We start from the raw sequence: 27,589 nt of genomic DNA on the forward strand, positions 1-27,589 counted from the left end.
CCAAAGTAAATGTTATTTATGGTTTGTATTTATATGTATGACTAATCACATACTTGAACTGATTTTTAAAATAAAATAATTTACTATTGAATACGCTGTCAGTTTCTAAATAAGTTCTAAGGGTAATTTTTCTTCTTAAGGTTCTTTCTTAGAAATAACAATGAATATGTTTATATAAAGATTTCATTTTGTCATAGTTCTATATCTTATTCCTCAATTTGATTTGATTTTGAGGGTTATGATAGTCTTTTTTTAAAAAAAATAATTTATCTAAATGGAATGTATTCTTTTAAATACTTATCTAGCAAAGATCTTTTTATAATTTACACAATTACCATTGAAAAATTAAGTAATTGATTGGACATGTTACCATATAAAACATCAAAAAAGATTCATATGATACCTTATACACTTAAGGAGGCAGAGTAGCATAATTGAAAATATATAAAAGCATCGCCTGGGGGCGGAGTCAAGATGGCGGCGTAGGCAGACTCTGAACTCACCTCCTCCCGTGGACACAGCCAATTTACAACTACTCGTGGAAAAATTACCCCTGAGACAGAACTGAAAACTGGATGAGAGGAACTCCTGCAACAACGGACAATCCTAACTGGGGTGGAAGAGGCAGAGACTCCCTTCCGGAGAGGAAAACGCCGCCTTCACAAGCCGCCAGCTTCACGGCCGCCGGGAGCAGCTCACAGGTACGCAGCCTCCCTGGAGGCGCGGGGCCCTGAGCCGGGGAGCGCCCCCGCTGTGGGCATTTTGTGGACCCAGCACAATCGACACCAGTGGCATAATATCTGACCTTGCCTGCTACTAAAGCATTGGGGAGCACCCCCAGAAAACCCGGTTCACAAAGAAACTAAAACTGGCTCTTAAAGGGCCCGCGCACAAACTCACCCGTTCCAGAAAGCATCCTAAAATCACCAGAAAGAAAGGTGCACACTGCTTTGGTGACAAGAGACTCACCTAATAGGCCCTGAGTGCATCTCGGTGAGGGGTGAGACCTCTCCAGGGACTGGGACATTGGCGGCGGCCATTGTTGTGGCCTGGTGTGAGCGTGCTGACACAGACGCCATTGGAGTTTTCCCTGAGACCTGCTAGCCCAGGGTCTGCTCCACCCGCTAGAGCACCGATTTAATCCAGCTCAGCCAAGGCAGGCAGCCCACCCTAGAGACTGGCCCCACCTAACAACAAGCCCTCAGGCAACGTGTGGGCCTGCATAGATTGGTGACTGGATTTTCTGCAGCCTGGCAACTGAGCTGACTTGAGCGGGGCAGGGTGTGCGCAAGGAGCGGGTGGAGAGTGTGGGGTGGTGGCGGAGTGTGTGGGGCTCCCGCCGTGGAGAGACTGGGTCCGCTTGGGGAGGTCGGGGCGCTCACACGGGGCAGGACTGTGTTGACTGTGTGTGTGGACCTCTGGGCGGCAGGGCTTGTCAGCTGCAGAAGACTTGTGCTTCTCAAAGACCCACATAGGAGGTTTGCCCCACCTTCCAAAGCCTGAAACAATTGGGTGCTCCTGTGCCTGAAGCCAGCCCCACCCAGCTGCAATCCTCAGAGAGCTGACAAGAGACCTAATAGGCTAGAGGTTTACAGCAATTCTAAGGCCCTGAGCCTAACAACCTGCCACACTGGGGGCCTACTCACTTAAAAGAAATACTGCAACACAAATGTGGTATTAGAACTTACAGCCTACTGTGCTGGGGCTCCCCACACCTGATAAAGAGACTGAAGGGCCCACAACAACTACAAGCAGCTGAGCATTACAACAGCTGGCCAGGAGCATAACTCAGCCTCCCTGGGCGCCTATAGGGAGAGCTAACAGGCCACAATAGAAGGACACACGTAGCCCACATAGGGGCCACCCTGGAACATTGAGAACTGAGGGAAGCACACTGGAAGCCTCCTAAGCCATCACTTACATAAGGTCACCTATCCAAGAGCAGGAGACGTGGCTGACCTACCTAATACGTAGACACAAGCACAGGGAAAGAGGCAAAATGAGGAGGCAAAAGAATACATTCCAAGTAAGGGAACAGGACAAAACCCCAGAAAAGGAACTAAGTGAAACAGAAATGAGCAACCTACCTGACAGAGAGTTCAAACTAAGAGTGTTAAGGATGCTCACTGATCTGGGGAGAAGAATAGATGAACTCAGTGAGAATGTCAACAAAGAAATGGAAGATATAAAAAAGAACCAATCAGAAATGAAGAATACAATACTGGAAATGAAAAACTCATTAGAGGGACTCAAAAGCAGAGTAGAGGATACAGAAGAACGGATCAGTGAGCTGGAAGAAAGACTAGAAGAAATTACCCAAGGAGAACAGGTAAAAGAGAAAAGAATTAAAAAGAGTGAGGACAGTCTAAGGGACCTCTGGGACAACATCAAGCGCACTAACATCCGTGTTATAGGTGTCCCGGAAGGAGAAGAGCGAGACAAGGGGGCAGAGAATCTATTTCAAGAAATAATAGATGAAAACTTCCCTAACCTAAGGAAGGAAACAGACATCCAGGTACAGGAGGCACAGAGAGCCCCAAACAAGATAAACCCAAAGAGGCCCACACCAAGACACATCATAATCAAAATGTCCAGAATTAAAGATAAAGAGAGAATCCTAAAAGCCGCAAGAGAATGTCAAGTTACATACAAAGGAAACCCCATAAGGCTATCAGCTGACTTCTCAGCAGAAACCTTACAGGCTAGAAGAGAATGGCACGATATATTTAAAGTGCTAAAAGGAAAAAACTTACAGCCAAGAATACTCTACCCGGCAAGGTTATCGTTCAAAATGGAAGGAGAGATCAAAATTTTCCCAGATAAGCAAAAATTAAAGGAGTTTGTTGCCAAGAAACCAGTGCTACAAGAAATGTTAAAGGGACTGATTTAAGGGGAAAAGAGAAGACCACAAATAGGAAAAATTATCTATTTCCACGATTAGAACGTAATGGATACAAATGCACAAAAAAGAGGTTAGATATGATATCAAAAACATAAAAGGAGGGAGGAGGGTAGTTAAAGAGTACAGCTTTCAGACAGAGGTCAAACTAAAGTGACCATCAATTCTGTATAGAAGAAGTAAGGAACAGAGAAGGACTACTTAAACACTGAGGAAAAAAAAATAAAAAGTTAAAAATGGCAGTAAGTACATACTTATCAATAGCTACTTTAAACGTCAATGGACTAAATGCCCCAATTAAAAGGCATAGGGTGGCTGACTGGATAAAAAAACAAGACCCATATATATGCTGCATACAAGAGACACACTTCAGACCTAAAGACACTCACAAACTGAAAGTGAAGGGATGGAAAAAGATACTCCACGCAAATGGCAATGAAAAGAAAGCTGGGGTAGCAGTACTCATATCGGACAAAATAGAGTTTAAAACAAAAACTGTAAAAAGAGACAAAGAAGGGCATTACATAATGATCAAGGGAACAATCCAACAAGAGGATATAACACTTGTAAATATCTACGCACCCAATGTAGGTGCACCTAAATATATAAAGCAATTATTAACAGACATAAAAACAGAAATAGACAGTAACACAATAATAGTAGGGGACTTTAACACTCCACTTACACCAACAGATAGATCATCCAAACAGAAGATCAATAAGGAAACATTGGCCTTAAACGACACACTAGAACAGATGGACCTAGTAGATATATACAGAGCATTCCATCCAAAAAGCGAAGAATACACGTTCTTTTCAAATGCACATGGAACATTCTCCAAGATTGATCACATATTAGGCCACAAAACAAGTCTCCATAAATTTAGGAAGATTGAAATAATACCAAGCATCTTTTCTGACCACAAAGGTATGAAACTAGAAATCAACTATAGGAAGAAAATCAGAAAAGCCACAAATACATGGAGATTAAACAAAATGCTACTGAACAACGACTGGGTTAACGAAGAAATCAAAGAAGAAATCAAAAAATACCTGGAGACAAATGAAAATGAAAATACGACATGCCAGAATTTATGGGATACAGCAAAAGCGGTTCTAAGAGGGAAGTTTATAGCGATACAGGCCTATCTCAACAAACAAGAAAAATCTCAAATAAACAATCTAACAATGCACCTAAAGGAACTGGAAAAAGAAGAACAAACAAAGCCCAAAATCAGTAGAAGAAGGGAAATAATAAAAATCAGAGCAGAAATAAATGAAATAGAGACCAAAAAAAAATAGAAAAATTAATAAAACCAAGAGCTGGTTCTTTGAAAAGATCAACAAAATAGACAAACCTTTAGCTAGACTCACCAAGAAAAAAGAGAGAAGGCACAAATAAGTAAAATCAGAAATGAAAGAGGAGAGGTTACAACAGACACCTCAGAAATACAAAAGATTATAAGAGAATACTATGAAAAACTATATGCCAACCAATTCGACAATCTGGAAGAAATGGATAAATTCTTAGAATCATACAACCTTCCAAAACTGGATCAAGAAGAAGTGGAGAATTTGAATAGACCAATCACCAGTAAGGAGATCGAAAGAGTAATCAAAAACCTCCCCAAAAATAAAAGTCCAGGACCAGACGGCTTCCCTGGTGAATTCTACCAAACATTCAAAGAAGACTTAATACCTATCCTTCTCAAACTCTTCCAAAAAATTGAGGGGGGGAAGCTCCCTAACTCATTCTACGAAGCTGACATTACCCTGATACCAAAACCAGACAAGGACAACAAAAAAAAGAAAATTACAGGCCAATATCACTGATGAACATCGATGCGAAAATCCTCAACAAAATACTAGCAAATCGCATACAACAATACGTTAAAAAGATTATACACCATGATCAAGTGGGATTTATTCCAGGGATGCAGGGATGGTTTAACATTCGCAAATCAATCAACGTAATACACCACATTAATAAAATGAAGAACAAAAATCACATGATCATCTCAATAGATGCAGAGAAAGCATTTGACAAGATCCAGCATCCATTTATGATAAAAACTCTGAATAAAATGGGTATAGAAGGAAAGTACCTCAACATAATAAAGACCATATATGAGAAACCCACAGCTAATATCATCCTCAATGGTGAAAAACTGAAAGCTATCCCTCTAAGAACAGGAACCAGACAAGGATGCCCACTGTCACCACTCCTATTTAACATAGTATTGGAAGTCCTAGCCAGAGCAATCAGGCAAGAGAAAGAAATAAAAGGGATCCAAATTGGAAAGGAAGAAGTGAAACTGTCACTATTTGCAGATGACATGATTTTATATATAGAAAACCCTAAAGAATCCACCAGAAAACTTTTAGAAGTAATAAACGAATATGGTAAAGTTGCAGGATACAAAATCAACATACAAAAATCAGTTGCATTTCTGTACACTAACAGCGAAGTAGCAGAAAGAGAAATTAAGAATACCATCCCATTTACAATTGCAACAAAAAGAATAAAATACCTAGGAATAAATTTAACCAAAGAGGTGAAAGATCTGTACACCGAAAACTATAAAACATTTCTGAAAGAAATTGAAGAAGACACAAAGAAATGGAAAGATATTCCGTGCTCTTGGATTGGAAGAATTAACATAGTTAAGATGTCCATACTTCCTAAAGCCATCTATAGATTCAATGCAATCCCTATCAAAGTTCCAACAACATTTTTCACAGAAATAGAACAAAGAATCCTAAAATTCATATGGAACAACAAAAGACCCCGAATAGCTAAAGGAATCCTGAGAAAAAAGAACAAAGCTGGAGGTATCACACTCCCTGATATCAAAATATACTACAAAGCTATAGTAACCAAAACAGCATGGTACTGGCACAAAAACAGACACACAGATCAATGGAATAGAATCGAAAGCCCAGAAATAAACCCACACATCTATGGACAGCTAATCTTTGACAAAGGAGCCAAGAACATACAATGGGGAAAAGAAAGTCTCTTCAACAAATGGTGTTGGGAAAACTGGATAGCCATATGCAAAAATGAAAGTAGATCCTTACCTTACACCATACACAAAAATTAACTCCAAATGGATTAAAGACTTGAATGTAAGACCTGAAACTGTGAAAGTTCTAGAAGAAAACATAGGCAGTACGCTCTTCGACATCGGTCTTAGCAACATCTTTTCAAACACCACATCTGACCGGGCAAGAGAAACAATAGAAAAAATAAACAAATGGGACTACATCAAACTAAAAAGCTTCTGCACAGCAAAGGAAACCATCAACAAAACGAAAAGACAACCTAACAATTGGGAGAAGATATTTGCAAACCATACATCTGATAAGGGCTTAATCTCCAAAATATATAAAGAACTCATGCATCTCAACAACAAAATCTACCAACCCAATTAAAAAATGGGCAAAAGACCTGAACAGACATTTCTCCAAAGAAGATATACAGATGGCCAACAGACACATGAAAAGATGTTCAAAATCACTAACTATCAGGGAAATGCAAATCAAAACTACAATGAGATATCACCTCACGCCCGTCAGAATGGCTATAATTAACAAGACAGGAAACAACATGTGTTGGAGAGGATGTGGAGAGAAGGGAACTCTCATACACTGCTGGTGGGAGTGCAAACTGGTGCAGCCACTATGGAAAACAGTATGGAGATTCCTCAAAAATCAAGGATAGAACTACCATATGATCCAGCTATTCCACTGTTGGGTATTTATCCAAAGAACTTGAAAACACCAATTTGCAAAGGTACATGCACCCCTGTGTTCATTGCAGCCTTATTCACGATAGCCAAGACTTGGAAGCAACCTAAGTGCCCATCAAGGGACGAATGGATAAAGAAGCTGTGGTATATATACACAATGGAATACTACTCAGCCATAAGAAACGACGAAATCCAGCCATTTGTGACAACATGGATGGACATTGAGGGTATAATGCAAAGTGAAATAAGTCAGAGGGAGAAGGCCAAATACCGTATGATTTCCTTCATTAAGTAGTAGATAATAACAACAATAAACAAACACATAGGGACAGAGATTGGATTGGTGGTTACCAGAGGGGAAGGGGGGAGGGTGGAGGGTGAAAGGGATAATTCGGTACATGTGTGTGGTGATGGGTTGTAATTAGTATTTTGGTGGTGAACATGATGTAGTCCATGCAGAAATAGAAGTACAATGATGTACACCTGAAATTTTTGCAATGTTATAAACCAATGTTACTGCAATAAAAAAAAAAATAAAAAAAAAAATAAAAGCATCGCCTGGGATTCAGGAGACTTTGGTTCTTGTCCTAATTTTTCCTCCTTAAGCACTAAGATCCTAAAAACAGTGGCAGAACTTCTTTGAACTTGATTCCCTTATATGTAAGATGAAGAAGTTAGAGTAAATTATTCCAAAGTTCCCTTAAAGTTCTAAATTTCTTTGATTTTCCATGCAATGAACGTTACAGGAGTTATGCACCATTTCATTTATTTAACCTATATTTATTTTGATTCTAATATTTGCAAAGAACTTATACTAGACGTTATAAGAGATAAAAGATGAGAAACTGAATTTTCCCCTAAAAGAGCTAACAATTTAGAAGAAAAGAAAAAAAAAATTTCTCCCAAATATCAAAATACAAGTTGTGTGTGTCAAAAAAGTGGGACTGAGGGGCAGGCCCCGTGGCATAGTGGTTAAGTTCGCAGGCTCCACTTGGCGGCCCAGGGTTCACTGATTTGGATCCCAGGCACCGACCCTCATACTGTTCATCAAGCCATGCTATGGTGTCATCCTACATATAAAATAGAGAAAGATTGTGACAGATGTTAGCATAGGGCCAATCTTCCTCACATACACAAAAAAAGTGGGACTGACAAGGTGTTATGGACATCTAGAGGAAGGGGAGATCGTTTCTAATTGGGGTGATGGGTGAATAAATAAATCAGGAAAGACCACCATGGGAAAGACTACTCCATTGGAATGAGACTTGCAGCATCTCTTGGGCCTGAATATGTTGAAGTTTATTTCAATTCAACCAAATTATAAATATACAAATATTTATTGCACCCCCATTCTGTTACATGCTAGAGATACAAACATGAATAAGGTGTGGCCTGTGCACACAATTCAGATGGAAGTCAGACATGTAAAATAACAATTGTAATACAACAGGACAGAGCACCCGTAGAAATAGATAGAAATGTTACACTGTAACACCTAGAAAATGGACAGATTAACTCTATTTGGGGTCCTCAGGGAAGAAAGAGCCTCAGGAGGTCACGTCTAAACAGCAGATTAAAGGATAAAGTAGGAGTTTGTCAGGCGGACAAAGCAGAGGAAAAGTCCAGGAGAGAGTAGAAAAGCAAAGAAATGTACAACTCAACATGTTCACATAGAATAAAATGTACGTAATGAAAGAAAGTGGTATAGCAAGAGATCAGACATAAAAATGCCATGATATGACTTTGATACCAAGTCAAAGAACTTGCTCCATAAAATAGAAAGCAAGCAGAAGTTTCCAAGCAAGGAAAAGGTAGCTTGAGATTTCCACAGAAGAAAAATCATCATGACAGCAGCACACAGAGTGGGAGATGAAAGGTCTTTCAGTAGAGCACTAGAGAAATGCTGGGGTCCAACGTCAGTGGCAGAAGTGATGAAAAGGAAGAAGCAGGTATAAGAGGTGCACAAGAGGGAGAGACAGTAGCATGGAGACTGATTAGATATATAATGTTGTTCAGAACAAAGAACAATGATGAAAGGCAGAGGGAAAAACCTGAGAGAGGTAGGTGCGAGAAAACATGAGGCCGACATAGAAAATGGATAAAAATTTGGTTTGCCTGGAAAGGAGGGGTCATGAAGGTTAATAGTAAAACAAAATTATGTTTGAAGCTTAGGTTGGAGACAGATCTTGGAGGATTTTAAATGCCAAACTCAGTTTTATTTATTAGACAAAAGCATCTAACGGCTGTTGAATGGAAAAGTAAAATACCAGAGCTGATATTTAGCAAATGAATCTGGCAGCACAGTGTGAGTTGTACTAGAGTGAGAGACTTATTAAAGACAGGTAAAACTGTTAATAAATTCCTGAAGTAGTCCTGAGAAAAGAAAATTTTATTCTGAACTATAGTAGTGACAGTGTCTACAAAGAGAAGGATTCATGAATTACAGAAAGAAGTAAAATCAACGGGGCCAAATCAAGAATACTGACAACCCCAAATGCTGTGCAGGATGTACAGCAACAGGAATTCTCATTCATTGCTGGTGGGAATGCAAAATGGTACAGACACTTTGGAAGATAGTTTGGAGGTTTCTTACAAAACTAAAAATGTCTAAAGAAGTTGAAAACTTCTGTCCACACAAAAACTTGCACATGGACATTTATAGCAGCTTTATTCATAATCGCCAAAACTTGGAAGAAACCAAGATGCCTTTCAGTAGGTGAATGGATAAAATTGTAGTACTCAATAGAATATTATTCAGCACTCAACAGAAATAAGCTAATAAGCCGGGAAAACTATGAAGGAAACTTAAATGCATATTACTAAGTGAAGGAAGCCAATCTGAAAAGGCTACAAACTGTATGATTCCAACTATATCACATTCTGGAAAAGGCAAAACTGTGGAAGCAGTAAAATGATCAGTGGTGTCCAGAAATTAGGAAAGAGGGAGGGGTAGAGAGGCAGAGCACAGAGGATTTTTAGGGCAAACTACTCCGAATGATACTATAATGGTGGATATATGTCACTATAAATTTGTCCAAACCCATAGAATACACAACTCCAAGAGTGAACTGTAATGTAAACTATGAGCGTTGGGTAATAATGTTGTGTCAATGTAGGTTCATCGACTGTACAAATGTCCCACTCTGTTTGGTAATGAGGTAGGTTATGCATGTGGAGGGCAGGGGTATATGAGAAATCTCTGTATCTTCCACTCAATTTTGATGTGAACCTAAAACTTCTCTGAAAAATAAAGTCTATTTTGAAAAAAAATCAACAAGGCTTGGCAGGTGATTGAACGTGAGAAGTCAGGAAGTGTAAGGCCAAGGTGTTAAAAGGCTCAAAGTGAATTTCCAATCATTGAAGCTGAAAAATAGTGATAGAGGAGTGTAAATATATTAGCAAGGTGCTAAAATATTCATTAAAAAAGGAGGAAAGTATTTTCACTATCAACAACTCCTAGTAACAAGAACCAAGGGAAGATGATGTAAGTTGATGATGGAAATGTCAAGTAAGATTATTTAGCAATACTACAAAATATTTTGAAATAGAGGAGAACAGTAAAAGGGAAACAGACTCTACAATCATGATCCGATGTGACTAACCATAGGGCTCTAGGCAAATTATTTCTATGAATTTCTATGAATCTCAGTTTTCTCATCCTTGGAACTTGAGAAAATAAAACCACTTTGCTGTTGTGAGTTAACGGAAATCTTATCTCACTCTGTGCCTCCCATGTTGGACCCAAGACCATATCTGCTGTGTGTCCTAGGAAGGCAGATGGAGAGCTGAAAATACCAGCCTCACAAGATCTCTTTTTTTTTTTTTTAATTTTTTGTTTATTGCAGTAACATTGGTTTATAACATTGTATAAATTTCAGGTGTACCTCATTATACTTCTATTTCTGCATAGATTACATCATGTTCACCACCCAAATACTAATTACAACGCATCACCACATACATGTGCCAAATTATCCCTTTCACCCTCCTCCCTCCCCACTTCCCCTCTGGTAACCACCAATCCAATCTCTGTCTCTATGTGTTTGTTTGTTGTTGTTGTTGTTATCTACTACTTAATGAGTGAGATCATACAGTATTTGACCTTCTCCCTCTGACTTATTTCACTTTGCATAATACCCTCAATGTCCATCTATGTTGTCACAAATGGCTGGATTTCATCATTTCTTATGGCTGAGTAGTATTCCATTGTGTATATATACCACATCTTCTTTATCCATTCATCCCTTGATGGGCACTTGGGTTGCTTCCAAGCCTTGGCTATTGTGAATAATGCTGCAATGAACACAAGGGTGCATGTATCTTTACGAATTGGTGTTTTTAAGTTCTTTGGATAAATACCCAGCAATGGAATAGCTGGATTATATGGTAGTTCTATCCTTAATTTTTTGAGAAATCTCCATACTGTTTTCCATAGAGGTTGCACTAGTTTGCACTCCCACCAGGAGTGTATGAGAGTTCCCTTCTCTCTACATCTTCTCCAACACTTTTTGTTTCCTGCCTTGTTGTTAATTATAGCCATTCTGACGGGCATGAGGTGATATCTCATTGTAGTTTTGGTTTGCATTTCCCTGACAGTTAATGATGTTGAACATCTTTTCATGTGCCTGTTGGCCATCTGCATATCTTCTTTGGAGAAATGTCTCTTCAGGTCTTTTGCCCATTTTTTAATTGGGTTGGTAGTTTTTTTGTTGTTGAGATGCATGTGTTCTTTATATATTTTGGAGATTAACCCCTTATCGGATGTATGGTTTGCAAATATCTTCTCCCAATTGTTAGGTTGTCTTTTTGTTTTGTTGATGGTTTCCTTTGCTGTGCAGAAGCTTTTTAGTTTGATGTAGTCCCATTTGTTTATTTTTTCTATTGTTTCTCTTGCTTGGTCAGACATGGTGCTTGAAAATATGTTGCTAAGACTGATGTCGAAGAGCGTACTGCCTATGTTTTCTTCTAGAAGTTTCATAGTTTCAGGTCTTACATTCATGTCTTTAATCCATTTTGAGTTAATTTTTGTATATGGTATAAGGTAATGGTCTACTTTCACTTCTCTGCATGTCCAGCCTCACCAAGATCTTTATTCCCACTATTATCTTTGCAATTTTTTTTATAAATATAAAAGAAATGTACAAGCCATAGACTTATAAGTTTTCTTTGATTGTATCCAAAGATACAAGCATATATTGCAGATTCCAGTAAACACAAATACATTTCAAAGCCTTCTGTATCTGTTGACTTGCTATCAGGAGCTCAACTTCACACATTATTGAAAGGGAATGGAAAACCATATGTTACCAGCACATTAGCCTGTCACCTTAGCTCCCCTGAGGTGAGCTGACTTGAGTGGCACATTTCAATATTAGCACCTTTTTGCTATTGAAAAAATCATCACACTTACTTTGACAATTTTTCATCTTTGACTTACACTGCAATTTCCTCCTCATTCTCCTGCCTGGCCTCTACCGTTCTCCCCTGCAATCAGACTGAAGTGTCTCAGAAAAAATTGTTTTGCTCCCTGATGCTTATCTACTCCTGCCTTAGTTCCATCTCCGGCTTCCCACTGATTTTCAGGTTCCTGTCTTCACCTTGAAATGACCCATAACACTTCTCTCACTATGATCAAGCATTTGTTTCAACAACTCCTTGACACTTAGCCGACTTTCCCCATTCTCACTGTAATCTTGACACTACATACAGAAGTATAAACTTCTCTTAGAGCCTCTCTCTCGCTTTTCACTCAGTCCTATTCAAATCGTTAAATATTCAAGGCTTTTAGCTAATAATCTCAAAAAGCCCTGTAACGAACAACTTAAATTTTTCATTTTCATTTGACTCCCATAAGCAGAGCTACCATTTCTTTTGCATCAGTCTTTTAAAATGTTTATTAACATAAAAATTGAAGAGAAAACTGTTTAAAATATTACCAACTGAAAAGCAAGGAATGCAGAGGCACTATGAGTGTTTATTAAACAATCTGGTTCAGAGGATGAGGCAAATGTGGACATTAAATAACCATGTAGGTAATGGTGACTGACTGATTTTCTTCAAGCCGCATCTAGGATGCTTGGTGTTAAAATGAGAGGTGATTAAAAGAAATTACATAAGGAATAGCTCTGCAAGCATGCTTGAAAATAATAACAATAATAATAGAAAAAAAAAAGAAAACCAGGTAGTTTGGAGTCAAATGTGCTTTGCTCCATTATATTAAAAGCTACTTTTAAACTATCTGGAGGAAGCATACTATTGGCAATTTTTTCCAGTTATGACAACAAATTTGAGCTTATTTTTTCTTGCCCAGTTCCCTATGAAACTCAGAAGCAATTTGTGAAAGAGCTGGCTGGTGTTAGGTATAAAATGTGGTACCACAAATCAGAATAAGGCTAACTTTTCCAGACATAGATGAAATCCATGATCTCAGCTTTATTCCAGTGAGAACTTAGAAAAGTAGGTTGATCCGGATTACACCATGTGGGTAGGGGGGCTTAAGTGTCAGGATCATGAGGTTTATACTTCATTTTTCAGACTATGGTAATACATTCATGATTAGCAAGCAAAGTAACAGCATTATCAGAGACTTGTTTTAGGAAGATCTTGTAGAAAAGAAGACATTTCCCACAGGTAAGGCAAGAGAATATTACAATAAATTCAATAAGAACCCATGAAATCAGAGAGAAAGGGAAAGGGAATACTCTTTTATGAGTGGAATGAATGCAATTTGGCTACTGGTTGATTCACTATAAGAGGTAAAAAAGGAGAATTAAAGTTGTTAGCAACTTTGTATCTGGTAACCAGGATGAATAAAGATCCAACATCTGATATGTGGAAGTCAGACAGTAAAATAACTCTTTTTTTTTGGTTTATCTGTTCCATTGGACAGGAGATAAATTCTCATTTAGAACTTTGATTTGGAGGTAATTCTAAAAGGTAGTTCTAAACAATGAATTGGAGATAAAGAGCAAGTTAATGATTAGACTCACCTGCATAGAGCCAATAGTTAAAGCCACAAAAATGGCTGAAATTCCAAAATATATATAGAATGTAAAGAAAGTCAGAAGGAAAATCTTCCAGGGGCAGGAGAAAAAGAACTCAGATAATATATGAAAAAAATTTTTTAAAAAAAGAGGAGAAAGAAGAGGAACTGGGAAAGAGGAAGAGGAAAGGAAGGGATACAGGGAAAAAAGGAAGGAAGAAAGGAAGAAAGGGAGGGTGGGAGGGAGGGAAGGAGGTGTAGGAAGAAAGAGATGGAGGGAGGCAGGGAGGGAGGAAGGACTTTAGACAATAGAGCTGGAAGTCATACAGAAGATATCTAATCTTAATCTACAAGTGAGAAAATTGAAGCCCAGAGCAGGAAAACAACGTGGCTAAGACTGCATCTCATTAGTGCCTACTGCCTACTATTGAATCAATAGTCTCTTCTGTATGCTTGTTAGTGGCCTTACTATTCTTATCTTCATACCTACTGTGAGGGATTCACATTATGTAAGACCTGGTTCCTAAGTGTCCTACATGAATAAAATAATTTAAATTGAAGATGACTTAGATATATGAAGAGACAGGACAATCCCATTTTCCCTATCTGTGTGGATGAGAGGAAACACGGCCGTTATTCCCTTTAAGATTCCAGGGAATTAATGGAGGTGAGGAGAAAGGAGGAACTATAAAGATATTAGACAACTTGATTTCTGACATGGCTTTAGGAGAAAAACCAGAATAATTGATTTATAAAAAGAAGTCCTCCCATGATACATACCCCCAAGTTCCAATTTTGTGAGATAATAATGTAAGATTTTCCTCTCTTTCACAAAAGTCCAGATAACATCATAAAAAAGAATAGTCAGTAACTCCCTGATCTACAAACTATCACAATAAAATAATTTTGGTCTGTTCAAATACCTGATTAACAAAATTGGAAGAGAAAAGTTGTGTCAGATTTTATTATAAATGAACATGTTACATGTTCATGTTCTCGGATTTATGAATTCTCAATATTTTCTCCAAAAAATTAGATTTGTTTTTAATATAAAAATGTTTTTCATATTGCTACTGATCTGTAGTTTCATCTGATATCCATTTTGATATCAAATCAAAACCTTTCTAATCCACATTTATTTTTTTAAACTGCATTTTAGAATATTTTATTGAATAAGTATTATTTTGGTATTGTAAAAAACTTTTAAAAGTTATCAGAATTTTAATATCACCTTCTGTGCTTTTCACGTAGGAGGCAATTGATCAATATTGGTTTTAATCATGATATTATAACTGCATATTGAATGGCTGTGATGGTTAATTTTATACGTCACCTTGACAGGGTGCCCAGATTAAACGTTATTTCTGGCTGTGTCTGTGAGGCTATTTCCAGATTAGATTAGCATTTGAAATGGTCAGTAGACTCAGTAGAGTAAATCACCCTCTTCGATCTAAGTGGGCATCATCCAATCTACTGAGGACCTGAATAGAACAAAAGACAGAGGAAGCAAGAATATACCCCACACCCCTGCCCCCACCTCACCGCTAGAACTGAGGCGTGTCATCTCATCTTCTCTTGCCCTGGTTCTCAGGCCTTCAGACTTGAACTGAATTATGCCACCAGCTTTCCTGGGTCTCTGGCTTGCAGACGGCAGATCATGAGACTTCTCAGACTCCATAATCACATGAGCTAATTCCTCATAATAAATCTCTTCATATATATATATATCCTACTAGTTCTGTTTCTCTGGAGAACTCCGACTAATACAATGCCAAAATCAGGCTTGATTAAATAACATATCTTTTAATGATCACACAAATTGCTGTTAACATCATAAATAGTCTTTATTGTAGCTTTATTCTGCTTTGATACATGTAGTTAAATGACTATAATTACGTGCAAATAATAAAAGGGGAAAGCAGGTATGTAAAACTCTTAAAAACCTAATAAAAATCTTGTTTAATGTCTTTTAAATTATCAAATATATTAATTTCCTGCATGTGTCATTGTATTTTGACTAAAGAGGTATATATATTTTCATCCTATAGATGCATACCATAGTGTCCCCCTACATCATAATATAATTTATGAACTCAATCTTTAAATCAGGTAGATTCCATCCAAAACATGTTCCTAGCATATTTTTCAATATAATGCAACAGCTCTTCAATGAAAGTATAAAAACATGTTGAATGAATATTGATAAACTTTTAAATAAAATTAATTAAATAATAATTAAACAATATTAATTAAAAAATTAATAATATAGTAAAATTATATGATCAGAGGTGAAGTTCAGAAAAATTGAACTTAAAGGAGCTATTTATAAAACATATTCTATTTTCCTGATGATTTCCATTAGTAAGCCAGATATTTTCCCATCCAAAGTTACTTTCGGTGAGAAAAATCAACTTCACAATGATTAGAATTATGCTATGGTGATAGTATATTATTATAAAAGCTTTTGCCAAGTTTGTATTAATGGAAGTGAAAAAACAAGTGATTACAAAATATCGCACCCTAAAACTATGGAACAACCACCATCCAAATAATACGCATGTTACTCAAAAGTTCAAGGTACAACAAAAGCCAGCTACGGAAATGATATAAAAGTTATAACTATAATACCACTTTTAAAACACTAGTACATTCTAATACTGCAACAAGGAATATTTATAGTAAATTATAAATTATTAAGGCTCTAAAGCACTGCCCTTAAATGTAAGTTACCCATAAGAAGAATTCTAAATTTGTACAAGGTGCCCAGTTCCTGGGAAAAAGCAAATAGAACAATGTTCAAGTTCAATAAGGGAGAAAACACCTACCGTCTCCACTTTGCAAGGGCTAGAGATAGGTTCACTCTATAGTTAGCAAAGAGTAAAGAAGGTCCTTTTAAAAAGGGGGTTACTAGGAGCCACAGAATGTCTGGCCTTGGGTGGCTGGCTTCTCTTTGTCTTTCCTTTTAATTTTCCAGAAGTTGCCTGTCCATATGGATTTCTGTAGCTATCATCATAAAGGTTGCCACTATAACTCATTTCATATTCAAAATTAAAAGAGAAAAGGAAGGAAGAGGAGACGCAGGGCAGGGAGAAGCAGAACAATATTTCTGCGATCTTGTATTTGGTCCACTGCGGGCAGGATCTTGATTCTGCATTGCTTTTTTGGTACTCTTGTAAATTGAACCACCAGAGGGAGCTTCTGTATTTCAATCCTATTCATAATCATTAATTAAACTTACTGTATGGGTCTATTTAAAACCATTTAGTTCAGGACTCTTAGAGAAAAATCCAACTTGTGGGCCAAAGTGACAATGTTTAGATACATGAAATCTTCATAAAAATCCAGTCTTTTATGTAAAACTACTAGACTGATACTACAGTGCCAGTGTAATCAAATGAGAAAAGGAAAATCAACCCGGAATTGTGGACTAATTTTGTCCTAATTGAGCTTTTTTGTAGTCAGGAATAGGGAGAGACTGAAAATTGACCAAGGCAATCAATTATTCCCCCTCTTTCTCTTTCTGTCCTTCCCTTCTGCAATTATCCATGGCTGATTAAAATTGCATTCACATGCATTGGAGATGCTAGATCATAGAATGCAGATTAAGCAGAGAAACAAGGGCAAAAAAAAAAAGGAGGAAGAGAGTAAATATGTTGAAAATTTCCAAAGACAAATAATTATTTTGAATTAGAAATACAAAAGTAAGTGAACTGGAATGATAGGAAGTGATGACCATAATATGAGATACGTGAATTGCACATTTCAAGGATGGGGCAAGTATTGGTGATAGGTCGAGAAGGCAAGAGTGATTAGAAATAGAGTCAGATTACCAGATGCATAGGTTGGACTAATGATCTTGGATAATCCGAGAGTCTTGGACTCCCGATGGTCACTGATGCAAGTGGAGAAGGAAGACTTAACAGAGTTGATCCTGATAAACAGAGCACACATGTTTAATGATGTGGGAGTGGTTGGAGGAGTATGGCAGCTTGGAGCATCTGGGAAAGGTGGCCACACCACTGGTGATGGTCAGCACGATGCTGAGTTACTAGAGCAACTGGCAGTTGCAGGTTTTAGGAGAAAATGTACAATCTGACTTTAGGAAATCATTTATAAGCTCTATCTTTTGACATAGGTAAAATGGACATACTTAATTCACAGTACAGCTGTGGGGGTTTTGTAAAAATCTCTAAATGCAGATCTTTTCTAACAGTGTGAAAGATCATTGATAAGAGCAATAAAAACTAGAACTAGAATGCATTTTGCCAAGTCTCTAATGTCTTGTCTTCAAGGAGTTTATAACCTAGCCACGGAGATAGGATTTCCAACAATGAAACCAATTGATAAATATCAATCTTATCTATGGCAGAGTGTAAGCTACGTGTCAAAAGAATGTTATAAGCAATAAGTTGTATAGGAGCCCAGAGAAAATCACTGCTAACCAGGGGCACCAAGGATGGTTTTAGACAAACCTTGAATCATTGGTGGAAAGAAAAAAATGAGAGGAATCCTACCATGAGGCTGAGGGGATGGGGATGGGATAGAATTCTAAACAGTGGATATTAACTTGGTTATACTAAGCAAAGCTTGAATCAGTTACGTTTTTCACTATGGTCTATGGGAAAAAACACCTATTTTTCCTCATATGATCATTGGGCTTTGTGACAATTTAAACCCCTTGAGTTAGACAGTCATATATTTTACAAACTATTGGGCTCTGCCACAATGAGAAGAGGGCCAGCCAGCAAGGACAATCTCAATACTGAGGTGGTGAGAAACCACAGGGAAGGACAGAGAACAACTCAAAATCAAGTTTAAAAATAGGGGACATCAAAAGGCTAGGTAATATTCCTGGAGACATAAAATTAAAATTGACCATTTCATTTACCAAAGGGAGTAAGAATCCTAAATTCCAAAAGTCAATATTTTTAAATGTAATAACTAGATAAAAATAAAAAAGGAGAATAAATCAATACGACTACATTCAACTTGTTCAAAGTTGAAAATATTTGAAGATGCTTTAGAAATGGCATCAGCTAGAAGTTTAAAATGTTCAAACAAAGCTATTCTACTTTCATCAGGTCTCTTTCTTTTTTTACTTCTCCCTGCATTGGAAATTCTATCACCCTAGAATGGGCTTTCATTAGCTCTTCCTTCGATAGATGCAAGAGCTTCCTTGCTGACTTTGTTTCCAACACTCTCTCAGCTCTAATCCTTCCCTCCAGGCTTCCAGATTAATCTTCCTAAAGCACTGTTCCCACCACACTGCTTCTCTGATCCAAAGCCTTCGGTGGTTCCTTCCATTTCCTAATGAGTACAAACTAAAGCATTTCAGGTGAATTTACAGCAGAACCTCGAAATTTCCCAGCACTCCACTTTAAACACTTTGTGTTTTAGCTAAATGTATTACTCATAGTCCCCCGAGTTACTCTGTACTTTTCAGTCTTTGTAGTTTTCTTCTTTCCTACTTGTCTAAATGTTACCATCTTTCAAGGTTCAGTTAAAATATCACCTGTGAAGTTAAGTCACCCTTGATCTCCCAACTTGAGGTTATTCGTCAACCTTGCAGGCATTTGGTTTGCACATCTCAATATGATTTGTCCTACAGCGAGTTTAGAGTAGAGCAGAGGAAGTATTTTGCTAGGTTGTGTTTTCTGTTGTTCCTAATAGCTATCAATGCCTCCCCCTACCCCTCAGAACAAAGCTAATACACATCTATGCAAATGAATTAATATGTTTCTTCTCAACTACCCCATTTGTTAGAAACAGTCAAATGACAATTCTAGGGATATTTAAATATCCACTTTCATAGAGTACTCAAGTATAACATTGTGTCTTCCTGTTACCATGGTAAGGAGTTATAGATTTTTCTGCCTTCAGTATTTTTCACATCTACTGACTTATAAGAAACATTCCATGTAACATTCATGGTCAGAAAATTGCTTTGTCAGAAAATTGTTAGCAAGTTACTTCAAAGAGACACTGCTGACTGGGAAAATAGTTTCAACATATTTAATAGGCAAATGCTTATTATTCAGAATAGTTGAAAAAGACAAATGACCCAATGGAAAAAAGAAAGCAGACAAAGGATTGAATACCTAAGTCAGAGAAAGAAATATAAATGGCAAAAAACACATGAAAGTTGATTAATCTCAATAGTTATCTGTGAAATTAAAAATACAATTTTTATCCACTCAACGAAAAAACATTTAAAAGCCTGATAGTATCAAATATTGGCAAAGGGGTGGGATGATCTCCTACATTGTGAGTGTGAGTGTAAATGGGTACATCTACTGTTGGCAGGGGAGAGCTGGCTGTTTCCATTAAGTTTTTAAGTGTATAGTCTCTACCAGCCAGCAATTCTAGCTAACTATATTTCACCTACGGAGACAACTGCACTTAAGAACAAGGAGGCATGTACAAGGATGCTGAATAAACTATTTATTTTTGATAAAATGAAAAATTAGAAATTAATGTCCATCATTCTCTAGTGACTGCATAATCATAGTACATTATAATTTGGAATAGTACATAATAGTTAAAAGGAAAATACCAAGACATATTATGAGTAAAAAAGCAATGTGAGAAATAAGTAAAGTAAGATATTTATGGTATTCAAATTAAAATACAACATATTTCTATTGTTACATTTATTTATGCAAATACATGAATTTCAAAGGTCTGGAAGAATACATAACCAATTCCTAATGGTGGGTACCTCAGAGAAGGGAGAGCAAATTGGCTGAGTCGTAACTTTCTATAACATTCTTCTCAATTTTACAAATATGTACAAGAAGATATACACACCTACATGTATTTTATTCTTTTTCTGTATTCACTAAATTAGAATTATATTGTATATATCTCTGCAAAACTTTCTTTTGTCACTAAAATGTCACTTATTTCACAAACATACCCAGAATACAATAGCTACATACAAATGACAGTTTTACTTTTTGTCATTTATGTATGTGTACATAGAGATACACACACATACACACATTCACATAATATGTCCTGAATGGACATTGTATCATAGTGCCACGTTCTATTTTTTTTTAATGCCATAGATTTTTCCTATTATTTTGCTTGCTTCTCTTACTCCCACTCTCCCTATTACATCCCCGCTCATTTTTCCTTCCCAGATAAGCAAGTACAGCAAACTATTATGCATCCTTTTCTATTTTTCTCCATGTCCATGTGCCCATGCATTTTTCACATAAACACATTAACACCTATGTACATATACATATGTATTTATAAACATAAAGATAGTCTATGTAAAAATCAAATGCTTTATAAAAATATGATCATATTACACGTGCTTCTATTCATTTCATTTTCTCAATCCCATAATATCACATAAAAATCCTTTCACGTCAATTGATACAGCTTAAATTTATTATCTATGATGCTTGCATAATCCTCCATGGTGTGGGTGTATCTTAATTTATGCAACTTTCCCCCATTGTTGGATATTTATTTGTTCCCAGTGTTGTGGTTAGAATATTGCTGCAAATATAAACATCTGGCCCCTAAACTGGAAGTTTTACATTGCTTTTAGTGTATGCTCTGAACTAGAGAATTCATCCTAATGGTCCTCGTGAATATTATAACACTCAGTTTACATAGATAAGGAATTGAATAAAAATGGTTAGTGTAAAGCTAGAAGAATAATATACAGGCAAAGATATTTGTCTCAAACCCGTTTACTCTCATCTCCTTATGGACATAGACCACTTTTAGAAAGTCAAGAGAATGTCTAGTCTTCTATTTTCATATTGCAACACCTGGGAAAAATACAATTCAATCAAATTTACATGGAATTTTCAAAGGAATTCGGTTTCTGGATTGTGTTCCCAGAGCCCGTGGTAAATTTTAGGGTGACTGACTCTTTTATGATGTGAGGGGATCCATCTGAGGATCATAGCTATCAAAGGTCTAGCTTTAAACTTGAAGCAACCTGGCCAGATACCAGATTACATATCCTTCAACTTCCCCCAAAAGTAGTTTACTTGTGGCCAAAGCCCCAAATAAATCATAAAACATACCTCCGAGCAGCATTTTCTAAAGTGTTTTTAGCAGAAAATTCATAATGTGTGTTTCACACATTATTAAAAAGTCACACACATGAATTTTTACCCCAGGCAAAAATGAGGTGTTGGCTAACCACATATTAGAAATGCTCTACTTAATATAGTTAATGGATATTTTTAAATAGCAGGATTTATTAGAGTCTTTGACACACTAATCCGCGTGGAAATAACCTATAATACTCTCTAGGATATGGATATTGTATGAAGTTTTTCCCCAAACTTAAGATCACGTAACACTCTTTCAAAGAACACCTACTACTAACATCTAAAAGAACACTAATGAACTACAGAAGGCTGCTTATAAAACTTCCTTAGATGAACCGTGGGGATTCTGTAAACCAGAAATGGATCTGTAGAATCTAAAGGGCATCTAGGTTGACAGTTGGCCTCAGTCCTGCTCTAGCTCCTGAGCAGCTCTGGTTGCCCTAGTACCAAACCAGTGTGTGGAATGAGAAGCCCAAACGCCTGATGTTTGCCTTCCTGGACTGAGAACTGAAAGGTGGGAAGCATGCCATAGGACCACTCCCAGAACTATGTAGAGTAGGTTATATGCACTTCTATCAAAATGTGTTTTTAATATTTATTATCTTTGTTTTGCCCTTATTTCCAATAACCTAATTTGATAAGTGGGATTTTTGACTGGGCTTAAAATAAATGCAGATATAATATTAATAATGCCAGAATATTTATCTACAGGTAGCTTAAATTGAAGCATTTTATGCATTCATTAAAAGAATCATAGATTATCACAATTGTCTTGCTGTGCTCTCGTGGGAGATATGAAATGTTAGTGATTTAAGATTCAGTGAAAAATTGTAAATGCCTGAAATTAAATCTAATTCAGTGCATTAATCAAGAAGTTTCTACTGTGGAGTTTGGAGGTCATTTCAGTTCAACAACTACGGCCAGACACTTTAATAGGCACTGGGGATATAAAGATATGAAAAAGATCCAGTAAATTCTCTAGACAAGTTTTCAGTTTTATTGGTGAGAGGCACATGGCAGAAGAATATTCAAGTCAACGTGAGGTTGAGGGGACGTGGTGATGTACTATGGAACATGAGAGCAAGGAGGGTCAGGAGAAGGGGAATGAGATGGATGAGTGAGAAAGGGGTGGTATCCTGACACAGAGGACCTTCTACACCATGCTGAGGAGTTTGGATTTTTGCAAATAGACCCAAAGGCAAAGGTGGAGCAGAGGCATCAATTTGGAGACAATTCCAATAGCCCAGGCAATGCAAGAGAACAGCCAGATTTACTGTTGATCAACAGGTATTCATAGAGGAATTCATTTGTCAATCAAGACTTAGACTCTAGGGATACAGCAAGGAACACAACAGACAGTCCCTACCCTCTTGGCACATACAATTCAATATAAAATATAAATGAATAAATAACTGCATGTATGCAAAATGCTGTAAAGGACAAGTTATGGTGTTACTAGTATATATTACAGAGTTACCTAACCTTTTCTACAGAGGTTAGGGAAAGCTTCCTGGAATTGGTAGTAACTAAGATGAGACCAACATGAGGAGCAGCATTAGCATTAGCTAGCTAAAGGTGTTTGGGGGCATGGTTGGGGAAGAGTCTATTTCATTCAGAAAAATGTAACTGACAAGAGTGAAGAGGCAGGATTGTGTGCTTAAGGAACCAGGAGAACCCCAGCATGGCTAGAGCAAAGAATTATTAAGAGTGGTTCGAGATGAGGGTAAAGTGATAGTAAAGGCCAGATCTGCAAAGCACTAAAGGTCAATATAAAGGCTTTTAGATTTTATTCTAAGGTCAATAGGAAGCCACTGAAAGATTTCAAGCATAATCTATTTCATATTTTGGAAAGATTATTCTGAATTCTGTGTGGCGAGTAGCCTAGAGATGCTAAAGTGGTATGGACAAGTGAGTTATTCTATTGTAGGATCCACAGTGAAGCTGCATGAGCAGTTGATGTATATCTAATGTTTAGCAGTGCTGGTACATTGAAAGCACTCAATATATATTTGCTGAATGTTTGGATAAATGAAAGAGATTATTCATCTATTCATTTTTATCTGACCCAAAAGTTTCTTGAATGAGAAAAATCGTTTTTCAAGGTCTGAAATTTTCCTGTCTATGGGGAAAACAAATGTTTTAATATATGGGGGAAATTTTTCCCTGAAGGACCTTGTAGCACTAATGATAAAATGTTTCTAAAAACATTTTTAGTGTGTCACTTGGATGAAAAATGAAAAGACACATTGTTCCTCTGAGTTCCCAAAGTCTCAAGAAACACATGCCAACAAAAAGAACAAACCTATAAATGGAAATTATTCACTGGAAAATACTGGTTTTCAATTTGTATGAGACAATTTTCAAAATTATACATTATAACTTTTTATAACAGCTTTATTGTTATATAATTCATGTACTATAAAATTCACCTTTTTTGAAATGAAATGAAAATTCAGGGAATTTTACTTTATTGACAGAGATGTGCAACAACAATCACCACTAGGTAATTTTACAATATTTTTATCACTCTCCTCCCAAAATAATCCCGTATACATTAGCAATAATTCCCCATTCCCTCATGCTCCCCAGCCCCTGGTAACCACTAATCTACTTTCTGGCTCAATGGATTTGCTATTCTGGACATTTCATATGAACAGAATCATATAATATGTGGCCTTTTGTGACTAATTTTTTTCACACAGCATAATGTTTTCAGGGTCCAATCACATTGTAGCATGTATCAGTACTTCATTTCTTTTTTATTGACTAATAATATTTCACCATATGGCTATAAAACATTTTATTTATCCATTCATCAGTTAATGAACATTTAGGTCCGCTCTTTGGCTATTATGAATAAAGCTGCCATGAATATCTATATGTAAGTTTTTTGTGAACATATGTATTAAATTCTCTTGGGTATATACCTTGACATGGAATTGCTGGGTCATCCGGTAACTCTATGTTTAACTATGAGGAAGTGCCAAACTGTTTTCCAAAGTGGTTGCACCATCATACAATCCCTCCAGCAATGTATGAGTGTTCAAATTGCTCCACAGCCTCACCAACACTTGTTATTGTCTATCATTTATATTATGGCCATCCTAGGGGGTGTGAAGTGTTATTGTCTCACGGTGATTTTGAGTTGCATGTCCCTAATGACTAATGAGGTAGAACAGCTTTTCATGTGTTTATTAGCCATTATTATATACTTTCTTTGGAGAATGTCTATTTAAACTCTTTGTCCATTTTTATTAGATTATTTTTTATTGATGTGTTGCCTAATTGTAGTAATTAGTGCCTCCATGTAAACATTAACTTGGAGAGTGTAATACATAAGAGGGACATCTTATTTCTGATTTTAAAGCAAATGCTTCCAGTAATTCCATTATGCTCTTGGAATTATATAACAGTCCTAAAATTTTTCATTTTTCTATTTCTATTATGTTTTATCTTTAATTTGTATATTTATTTCTATTATGTTGGTACCTTACTTTATTGCTACATGTATGTTGATGCTACTTGCCATATTCCTAACAGATATTCATTATGGATTGCATCCTTTATTATAAAGTATACTTCTTAATTTCTTGTTTGTTTCATTTTTAGTTTTTGTTTTCTGTTTTTGTTACTGTCTTGTATTCATCTTCTGAGAACACCCTCTCCAAATCTCTGCTGACTCTGCGTGTGGCTCTAGTGTGGGAATATAACCCGATGGCGGACAGTCAGTGTGTCAGTAGATGAAGTTCAGGAAGATGAAGAGGCCCAAAACCAAAGCAATGAACAAGAGCATAGGGGATTTTGATCAATGAAAAATAAGTCCTATTTTTTCTTGCTAAACTGGAAGATGATGAACCTAGAGGTTTTATGGCCTACCTTGTTACCACCTAGGGACAGCCTGCCTGAAAAACAAACCACCAGACCCAAAGCTTCATTGAGAGGTAGAGAAGAATCCTGATAACATTTATGGGGAACTAGATCAAGTCAGACCTTCAGTCATCTGTACCATTTGACCTTTTAGTTATATGGCCTAATATTCACCCCCTTCCTTAGGAGGGTTTAAATGAATTTGAGTTTCCGTCCTTCATACCAAAATAACCCCATCCATTAGAAGCACAATATTTTTTATAGTGCATTTTTTTATCATTATATGTTAGATCAAAGTATAATTTTCAAAACAAAAAATATGACTCTAGGGGGCTGGCCGGGTGGCGCTGTGGTTAAGTTCACACACTCTGCTTCGGTGGCCCGGAGTTCACAGGTTTGAATCCCGGGCGCTGACTGACACACCGCTCATCAAGCCACGCTGTGGTGGCATCCCACATACAAAATAGAGGAAGATGGGCATAGTTGTTAGCTTAGGGCCAATCTGCCTCACACAAACACACACACACACACACACAAAATGACTCTAAAACTAGCATGCAATGAGCAGTTGCGAAAGATTTGTTCAATTCTTATTGAGGGAATGAATAGCACAACAAAGCTACTTGAAAGGTGAATATCAGTGATTAGCATTACACTTAGTGAAAGAAGGAACATTAGAATATTACTCTGTCAGATTTAAAATATGATTAATATTTTTCAGGTAAATAAAACAATAACTTTTCAGTTTTTTTCTCAGTCAGATAAAAACTGGTAATTCAACAGGACAAAAATTATTTGCAACATATCAATCCTCTACAAATTAACCCCTAACTTTACAGAGCATAGTATGGCCCCTATGGTAAGTAAAATTGTAAGTAAAAAAGAAAGAATTACATGTGCTTAGAGATGACTCAGGTGGTTTGGCTGTTAAATGACTGAAAAAGCATGGAGTAATGTATTGCCTTACTTTCATTTTTTGGATAATTTTTCTCAATACTAACTACTTTATTGATGGAAATTATAACTACACAGCATTTGGCAATATGGTAGATTGTTGTTAGAGTCCTCTATCCAAAGGATAAAGGTTTCCTATTCCTGGATCAAAACCTGGAGGTCACCTTGGAATGCAAGGCTCCTTGCTCAATTGTGATATCCAATATCAAACATGTACTGTTGGTTGATGGAATGAGGCGGGATCTTCTTCAAATCAGACTACCCATATTATACAGACAATACAGCTCAAAGGTCATTGAAGAGTTCAGTACATATCTTAACATCGACCCTCTCATATCCTACCATGCACTTTTCCTGGCCTTCTATTTCTATCACTATTTATATTTCCCTTGGGTAATTTTGCAACGATTACAGCAGCAACTGCAGCAGTGCCTCATCTACTTATTCTCGTCTCCAAATGAACACAGAGAGTGGCTGAAAATGGAAGGCGTGAGCAAGCTTCAGTCTTAAAAAGTGGGAGGTTCTACCTGTCTAAAAACGTGGCTGCTGAAGAGTTAGATGTCAGCCATTAATCCTTCTGGTCCGTGCAGTCTCTGTGGGCTCAGCCAGAGGAGAAAAATGAGAGTGGGGCAAAAGATCACATGGCTAGACTGCACATTCTAGAAATGTGAAGACTTCAAAAATTCTCATTATTTATTCCTGAGTTATTAAATGTGAAAATAGAGAGGTGAGTAGAAACTCTATACAGGGTTTAATGCCTCTCATACACTCCCCCACACACATTGATGGTCAGCCAGACACAAACCAAATGGGGCACTGAGAGTTGGGGTCTTCTCTCATCAGCTTGGGCTAGATTAGGTTTCCAAGGCCACAAAATGAAAAGTTTATTGAAGAAGAAGAGTATCAGTGGCCAGAATTGGATGCCTGCAACCCTCCACTGTGGAGCTTCCCAATCAGTGACCAAGAACAAATTACAGATGTAGAATGACATTTCCTGTTTAGTTCTTGGGGCAGCCAGGAAAGGCCTAGCGTGCACAGAGCTACTGACCATCCTC

The 27,589-nt window shown here is 37.1% G+C and overlaps 1 protein-coding gene across 1 annotated transcript in view; it reads right to left on the reverse strand.

Annotated features, from left to right (window-relative positions):
* GPC5 (glypican 5) overlaps window positions 1–27,589 on the reverse strand; it is a 1,279,398-nt gene that overhangs the window by 1,012,725 nt on the left and 239,084 nt on the right. The gene's annotated exons all lie outside the window — the stretch shown is intronic.

Source organism: Ceratotherium simum, chromosome 10, assembly GCF_057802395.1.
Source record: "Ceratotherium simum simum isolate JZ-2026a chromosome 10, ASM5780239v1, whole genome shotgun sequence".
Lineage (NCBI taxonomy): Eukaryota > Metazoa > Chordata > Mammalia > Perissodactyla > Rhinocerotidae > Ceratotherium > Ceratotherium simum.